A 7,388-nucleotide genomic window follows, 5' to 3' on the forward strand; every position below is an offset into this window, starting at 1 on the left:
ATCCTTGCAAGCAGAGCTCTGCTTCCCTGCCCCTCAAACAGAAGGGTAAGAGATCCACTCGTCTGTGCACAGCACAGGCATGAGCCTGTCTCCCGACAGAGCCCTTCTGGCCATGCCTGCTTTCCCAGCCCTCTGCATGGCTCCTCAGCAGCCAGGGCAGCAGGGCCTGACCACTGTGGGATGGGTGGCCTGAGGTGGCCGGACTTGGGACTAGGCTGGTGTGGCTCCTCACACCTTCCCCAGTGACCTGCCCTATGCTGCATCTGGCTGGGGTGGCTGCTGGCCCTCCGAGGCGTCATGGCTGCACAGGGCAAAGGCTGAGGTGCTCGCCCTCCTGCAGCACCTCCCACCCGGCTCCTCTGTGAGCCTCGTACCCCACGGCAGGATGGGGAGGGCTGCTTTCACAACCTGGATGTGTTGTCACTCACATCCAGACATTTCCTGTTATCTAACCTCAGCCTTATCTTCCCCATTCGCAGCTTCCTCTTGAAGGAGGAGCAGCCCCTTCAAAACCAAGCTGTGTGCCTGGGCTGTGTCCCCACTGCGCTCCTGCACGACCCCCGGTGCCTGCCCACTGAGAGTCGGGATGGCCCACTATGGTAGGTGCCAGCTCCCTGTCCTGCCCACGGAAGGGGTGGCTGGGGACAGGGGAGGATCTGTCCTTCAGGGGTGACCTCCTGTTTCTCTGTCAGGGGGTCCCTGAGGGCCATGGGTGTTGGGACACAGAAACCCGTGGGGTGTCCATTTTCCTGGCGATGCAGAAAGCTTCCCTGCCACCCCATGTTACACTTCGAGCTTCAGGGGGTCTGAATCCCACTCGTGTTGGGCTGCCTCCCTTCAGTGCTGGGCGTGTGTCTACCTGAGCCAGAAGAGCTTTTTGGTGCCTCCTTTCAGGGATGCAGTGGTGTTTGGCTGGGTGTGCTTTGGGTAGGGCAGGCTCAGGGATGGAATGCTGCTGGTCCCAGCCAGGGAGCTCTGTGCTCTGGACCGCAATTCCTTGGTGAGGATGAATTACAATTAGCAGTGATGAAGCCCTGCTGAGTACCAGGATGCATGTGTGCATGCTCTCCCAGCTCTCACACACACACATGCTGCCTGTGAGCTGCTGGCAGTGGGAGATTTTGATCTAAATTAGTCATAGATGAGGCAGCGCACAAAGAGCAGAGGAAGGTGCGGGATGGAGGTGGGTGTAACCAGGGAGAGATCCTGTTCCAGCCAGGTGCAAGCATGCTCTTCAGCTTCATTTCTCACTGTCCCAGTGGCTTCAGTACAGCGGACAAATGCTTACCACACACCCCTCTTCCCCTCCTTGGGTGTCTGTGGCATGAGCAGCCATGGGGGCAGAGTCCAGGGCGCTTGGGCAGGGGCCACAGGGCTCAGGTGAGTGGAAGGGCTGTGGGAGCGTGTGCGGCTGGTGGCCCGTTGATGTGAGCCATGAAGTGCTGGTTGCAATGTTTCTGATTCCCGGCCTTGCAAGACATTCCCACAACTGTCCCTGAAACCCAGAGGCCTCTTGCTGCCGTGTTCGCTGGCTGTTGGAACAGCAGCCCCTTGGGTGTGCAATGTGCTCTGTGCCCCCAGTGCAGGGCAGCTGGGACCACAGCCAATGCCTCTGCTCCTGACAGCCAGCTGAGGCCTGGAGTCTGGATCTGCCTCTGGAAAGTCCCAAGCCTCAGGAGCTTGTCTGCTTCTGGAGTGGGTCCAGCTGCTCCCAGAGAAGTGCCCAGCAGGGCTGCTCTGTTTCCTGGCCCTCCCGAGGGGACAGTTGCTCCTGGACACTTCAGGAAAACTTTCACAGAACTGGGGAGGGAGGGGGATGACTCCACAATCGGGAGCCATGTGCCTCTGGAGACCACATGGAGTGAGGGCACTCACATGGTGTTGGCATTCCTTGTGGTGCAGGGCAGAGGGGAGGGAGCACTTGGCTGCTCCGGGAGCTGGGTGCAGGGCTGTGCAGTTGGGGGTCAATGGTGCTGGGGGAGCCACCAGTGATGCTGAGGGATCATTGGAGCCAGAAGAGCTCACCAAGGGGTCAGCAGTGCCAGGGCCGCCACCAGCAGCAGGAGGGCTGGGGTAGGTGTCAAGGTACGAGTTACGAAAGTGCAAGTTTATTTGTTAGAAGGAGGCATATTTCTGTGGGAGGAAATGAATTATGTTTTTCACTTTTTGGAGCAAATAGATGAGATTGACCTTACTGAGCCAAATATTCCAATATGTGTCTGGCAAAGCTCCCTGCAGTGTCTGATGCAGGGCTGGGGGCATAGGAAGGTCCTATATAGAGCAGGACACCATGCAGTGGAAGCCTGCCACAAGCAAAGCTTGCTTTGACTCTGTTAGGATGAAGGCTACCAGCTCCTAGGAGAAGCACACCCCAAGGTTTCAGCTGGCCAGGGGTTCAGCAGACCCTGTTGCCCACAGGGTATTCTTGCTTTCAATTCAGGCTGTGATTTGGGTTTCACTGGGTGGAAAATGGAGATAACCTCGATTCCAGTTCAAATCCTGTATAATAAACGCATGCCTTGAAATGGCTTCAGCCTGCATGCTGGGGCTCTGCTACTCAGTATGTGAAAACCACCCAGCCACACTTTGATGCATGCTGTTACTAGGTTTAGCATCGAATCTATCCAATAATTTTACTTTTCATTTATTTTCATCACAAGTTGCAGAGCAGTCTGACAGCCCTGCGTGAAAATGTGCAGCCTGGAGGGGACTTTTTCTAACTTTGGTAAGAGACTGACTGAAGAATGCAGGAAGAAAAACTCTTTCTGTTTTCCCCTAGAGTATACTGTAGATTGTTCAGTTTTATAACTCTGAGCTTTTACTTGGAAATACCCACTTCAGCTTGAAACCAGAACCTCTACAATGACAAACTGATTCAGATTAGATATGATCTCTACGGGTAGAATAGCAAGTTCCATTCCCATCTGCTGACAGAATTATCTCCACTGTGTACCCTCCCCTTATCTGTCCCTCATAGCAACATTTCAAGTGGCTGGTTTTCCCTTCAGAAAGCTACACGGGGGATTATTTTAAGCTGCAATTGCAGGAGCAGTGCTGTCTTCTTTTCTTCTTCCCCCTCCAAGGCCAGCTCTGCCCCTGTTAGACATCAGCACTGAAGCTGAGGGTAGTCTGGTCACTGATACCTGCTGAAGAGCCTGCTCAGTCTTTCTTGGGTGGCCTCCCCACACTTGGGTATGGCTGAGGGTCCTTTTGGGGATGACAAGGTCACTTGTACTCTGGTAGGCTGATCTTAAATCAGCTTATTAACACTGTTTTCTTATGTTCATGAAATACACATGCCCCTTTTATCCATTGCAATACACTTTTATCTATCATGGCTGAATTCCATTTGGAAGGAGGAGCCAGAACAAAGAACTGGTCACTATCTACATCCCGCCCAAGGTGAAGGTGGAGCCAGGGGGAATGCAAGAATTGCAAAGAAACTGATTTTATCTTTAAAGCTGTAGTTGCGACCTTGCTCTTAAACCTTATTCCACTCTCTTCTGGGTTTGGAGAGTATGTGTTGGACATTACTGTTTTTTATTTTGTGCTTCCACATGAAAAAAACCTTTCCCTTTCCTCAGCAGAAGGCAGTGTCTGCTGATGTGGTTCTCTCTCACTAAAAGAAGAGTATAGGAGGGGGAAATATGGGAGGGTCAATGATGTTTTTTACTAACTGGAAAAAGCCTCTGAAATTAACATCAGCTCTTCTTATGCTTCTTTTCTCTCTCTGTGCCCCCAGTTTGGCATCCAGCGAAGACACTGTGACCCCCTGGGAGCTGCAGTGTGGCACTGCGTGTATTTGACAAGCTGAGTCCGACACTCAGTGTGCAGAGTGTCAGTTTGTCAAATACCCCAAGTGAGGCATTGCTGAGCAACACGGTGCAGCCAAGGGTCCAGCCTCTTCCTCCTGCTCTGGCATGAGTCCTCCTCTCCAGGCTCTGCACCTCTCCAGAAACCCACCGAGGTACTGAACAGCCCGTCCCACTATTACAGAACACCTGTGCTGCCACGTTTCCCTTCAACCCCAATTTTGGAAGTGTCTACCGGGGTATCCCTCCCAACAGTACATCTGTGCAGAAGTGGTGGTGGTGCAGCTTCTCTGCACTGTGAAGGCAGAGAATTGGGCCCAGGGTCCTTGCTCTTTGCTTCCAAAGACAGTGCTCTGCTCTTCTACACAGCATTAACTAGCCAGCTGCTAATTAATCATCCTGCTCAGTTAACAAGGATTCTGGCAAGCATAATCACAACATCATGGGTACAGGCAGTATTACCCATAATACAAAATCTTTTCTTTGCACATGTAGGAATCTTTTTTCATTCAGAGTACAAACTAATGAGGCTGCTGATTAACTTATCTCTGGCCCATCAGCCAGTGAAAAATGCATGTTTGCTCAATCTGTTTAAAATTGGACCATAAAGTCCATTGCTTCTCCCTGCAGCCTTGCTGTTTGGAGAAGACTCCTTGTCTTTGGATGGTCATTCCTAGTCAGCCCTTGCAGCAAGGTTGCCTGTTTCTGCTATTTAATGAAAGTAATTCCCTCTAAATCATCCCACTTGAAGATGTCACAATTGGTAAGTGTTTTTAATGACTGGCTTGTGGCATATCAGATCTGCAGCTTCAGATATGTCAGAGTGGGGGCAGTGTCCAGCCCAGTTTGACAAATCAAACTCTCTGAAAGCATTTGACATGGAAAACTCAGAAATGAATAAAAATTCCCAAGACCCTACTGACTTGTTTTAGGACAGTACCGCCAGCAAAATTTGCAATATTTGAGAATGTTAATAAACTTGAATACTAAGCTTTTTGGGCTTTTTGTTGCAAGTATTTCTTAGTAAATATTTTGAAGAAGCTGGAGCTCATATGAAGCTGGGACCCATGAATTTGTATCATTGCCTAAGCAAATAGTGTTTTGCTTTTTGAATAGCTCGTGCACTTCTGGACAAAGACAGTCCTACTCCTTATGACTCACACTCCCATGGTCTTTCTCCAGCACCTACTCTACTCATGACTCACAGATATCACCCTGATCTTTATCACTGAGGTCAGCTTCAAAAGAGAACAAGGTCTATGATTTCAGGCTTTGCTTTGTGGATCCTTAATGTAGCAGACAACTCTGTCAGCCCCAACCCTGCTGTCACCCAGATCTCAAGGTTTCAACAGACCTAACCTCCTCTGCACCACAGCTGGCCAAGTGTTTGTTTATGTCCTTCATTTTTGTTTTCTTGTGCATTTCCAGCTTTTGCTTTCAGCAGAATTTGTCCCTCTGCTTTTTGGATAACTCTCCCCTCCACCCCCTGGTTCCTTCTAGATGGCTGGGGGGAAGGGGAAAAAAGTTAACCTTTTTCTCTCTTACAAGAACAAATTAGAGTGGGATAAATTTCTCTGGGAATTCATGTCCCATGTCCCTGCTCTGAAGTAGGGGGCAAACCCAGCAGGTGTAAAAGCCTCCATGGGATGGGCACTGCAGTTGCTCTGAGGCAAGGGGAACTGTAATTCTTGTGACACTGCGCCAGCCACTCAAGATAGTGTGTTCTTTGGAGGCAGTGTTGTTTCAGAGCAGAAACTGAGGTTTTCCTTCTGTGCTGGAGTAGAGCTGGGACTCAGCAGATGAGTCCCATCACTGGGTGAGTGACCAGTGCAAGGAAAGGAGAAGTTCTATGGTTCGATGGTGATGCAACATAGCAAAATCCTCTGTGACTTCCAGAAGAAAAATGCTCTGTTTCTAACAGGTTTTACTACCAAACATGCAAAAACTATAAATTAAAAAATAATCACACGCTTGCTGCACAGGGAAAAACAACCACCTTGGCACCAGAGACAGACTTTTTGTATTTCCACTGTTCTGCTGCTTGTGACCAAAGCCTTTTTGCTGCCCAAACTGGAGGCAGTGACAACATGGGGGCTGCTCCAACTGGAGCATCTGCTCCCCCTTTCTTAACTCCTGTTGCCTTCTTTCTCTGCAGCTTCTCTCAGGTTTTGGGTCTTCTGAGGAAGGTGTCCAGACCCCCTCAGGGCAGATCAGTGCTGAGAGGAATGACAAGTGGGAAAAACCATGGTGTTACATAGTCAATGAGTGAACCTGGAGCTCAGAGTTTATAACAGCAAGAAAATTTGCACAAAACACTAGGTTAATTGAAAATTAATGAGGATGGCACTTGTTGGGGGGAAAGAGAGCGCCATATCGTGTTTTGGGCCTGGATACGCTGAGGTGAGGATGGGGAAGTTGGGAAGTTTTCAGTTCCCTTTCCACACAGTGTTGACTTTGCACCACATGCTTCTGCCCTGCATGAGTGTGGCTGCAGCTTCCCATCCCCCTCGTTCCTCTGTTCCACACCAGCCCTGAATGCTGATGCCAGCAGCTTCTCCAGCGCGGGGTCTCTGGGGCCTGCTTGTGGGGGTGTGCACGAGGCTACAGCAAACACACCCTGCGAGGGGTGACTTCCCTCAGCCCGGGAGCAAAGCATCAGAGACCCACACGCATTCCAAACAGTCCCCACACTGCTTACCCTCGCTCAGGGCTCCAGCTCTCCTCTCCAGCTGGGGCAGGGGAGCTGGCGGGTCTGAGAGAGCAGCACCCACATGTGAGCTAAGGCACCAGTGCATGCAGGGGGCCTGGCACTGCTGTGGCCCCACAGGGACAGGCTGGATCCTGCCTGCCTCATGGGAGTGCAGCAGCCTCACACGAACAAGCAGGAGGGTGTGCATGACCTGAGCTCAGCTGCTTCCCCATGCTCCCCCTGCTGCACCCACTGGTTTAATAAAAGCCAGTAACTCTTCTTACACATTTGCTTTGTTAAGGACAGGTGGCATCCCCCCTCCCTGACAAGCCTGGAGAACAGAAGGATGCTGGCTGGAGGGACAGATAGGGAGGACAGACTTCTGCCAGCAGCATCTCAGCACAGGCAAGGTACAAATGATTAACAATGAAGAGGCAAACCAGGCTGCCAAGTGACAGTGTATCATAGGGAACGTGCTGCAGTTGAAGGCAGGAGCAGCATTTTACAATCATGAGCACCCACAGCATCCCTGTAACGTAGGTCAGAATTAATAATCACACAGATTGACTTGTGTCCCACAGAGTAAATCAGTGTCAGTCTGTTAAATCCAGAGAGGTCCCTTAATCATTATTCAAATGCTTCAAATTTCTCTCTATTTTGTTACGCCTCTGGCCCCCACACTGTAAAAACTAAATGCCACCATTTCCTTCAACATCAGTTCTGGTTTTCCAGGAGAAAACCAGTGGTGGCAGTTTGGAGACTCATTCCCTCTCCCTCTGTGCGCTGAGCTCCAGTCTGATAGCAAAACTGACATTCCTGGGAATCAACCTCCCATCTGTGGTCCCTTTATTATGCTCTAACAAAAAAAGACTCAGGGACAAGCAGGA

At 50.6% G+C, this 7,388-nt stretch overlaps 1 long non-coding RNA gene across 1 annotated transcript; it reads left to right on the plus strand.

Moving 5' to 3' along the window:
• Positions 1 to 485: 485 nt before the first annotated feature.
• LOC127469460 (uncharacterized) lies at positions 486 to 4,766 on the plus strand. Its single transcript, XR_007903989.1, has 3 exons — positions 486 to 599; positions 2,661 to 2,725; positions 3,743 to 4,766. It is a non-coding gene; the product is annotated as an uncharacterized LOC127469460 (long non-coding RNA).
• The last annotated feature ends 2,622 nt before the right edge of the window (positions 4,767 to 7,388 follow it).

The sequence above is a fragment of the Manacus candei genome, unplaced genomic scaffold (genome assembly GCF_025592945.1).
Source record: "Manacus candei isolate 608988 ecotype Guabito, Panama unplaced genomic scaffold, ASM2559294v1 h1tg000003l, whole genome shotgun sequence".
Lineage (NCBI taxonomy): Eukaryota > Metazoa > Chordata > Aves > Passeriformes > Pipridae > Manacus > Manacus candei.